This window comes from Ochotona princeps, chromosome X (assembly GCF_030435755.1).
Source record: "Ochotona princeps isolate mOchPri1 chromosome X, mOchPri1.hap1, whole genome shotgun sequence".
Lineage (NCBI taxonomy): Eukaryota > Metazoa > Chordata > Mammalia > Lagomorpha > Ochotonidae > Ochotona > Ochotona princeps.
In genome coordinates, this window is record NC_080865.1 from 1,433,004 (window position 1) to 1,434,011 (window position 1,008).

At 40.1% G+C, this 1,008-nt stretch overlaps 1 pseudogene; it reads right to left on the reverse strand.

Annotated features, from left to right (window-relative positions):
• Positions 1-205: 205 nt before the first annotated feature.
• LOC118760450 (U6 spliceosomal RNA) lies at positions 206-305 on the reverse strand (annotated as a pseudogene).
• Positions 306-1,008: the final 703 nt, after the last annotated feature.

Genomic DNA, 1,008 nt, shown 5'->3' on the forward strand with positions numbered 1-1,008 from the left:
AGGCTAAAGTTGTGTGTTTCTACATTTGCCTGATGCAGACATTTCATGTAAACTCATCCACTATGTGGCCACCATGTGCATAATGTTGTATATGGTCACCCATGCTGGAGCGCCGAGCAGTACTTCGGTAAGAATAATATTCCATTGTATGTCTAGACCACATTTTGTTTAGCCATTCATCATTGGTGAATATTTGGGTTGTTTCCACTTTGTGGTTACTATGTATAATATTGCTGTCATCCTTGCACAAGGGCCATGTTAATCTCTGTATCTTTCCAATTTTAGTATATGTGCTGCTGAAGCAAATCCCATTATACTGCTGTGAAGCATGTGTAGACAAGTTTTATGTAGACGTGGTTTTCTTTCTTTTTCTTTAAGATTCATTATTTTTTATTGGAAAGGTAGATTTATAGAGAGAAGGAGAGACAGACAAAAATATCTTCCATCTGCTGGTTCACTCCCCAATTGGCTGCAATGGCTGGAGCTGTGCCAAGCCAAAGCTGGGAGTCAGGAGCCTCTAAGTTTCCCACGTACGTGTAGCATCCCTAGAACTTGGACCATCCTCCACTATTACCAGGACATGAACTGGCACCGTTATGGGATGCTGGCACTTGCAGGTGCAGGATTAGCCTGTTGAGCCATAGTGCTGGCCCCATAGACACGGTTTGCATTGTTCTTGGGTACATACCTAAAAGCGGAATTGCTGTGTCGTATGACTCCATGTTTAATTTTTTTTTGAGGAACTGCCAGACATTTCAAAAGTGTCTGTATCATTTTACATTTTCACCAGCAGTGTCTGAGGATTCCAGTTTCTCTGAACCCTTGCCAACATTGTCATATTTTCGTACTCATCTTTTATTATTATTATAGGCCTCCTAGTTGGTCATTCTGTATGTATTTGGTGAACTCTCATATACTTGACTAACCATACATTTTAATCCAATTGTTAAGAGAAATCTCTGGGGAAGCTACAAGCTTGTAAAAGATTTCTAATAAATGATCAGAAGT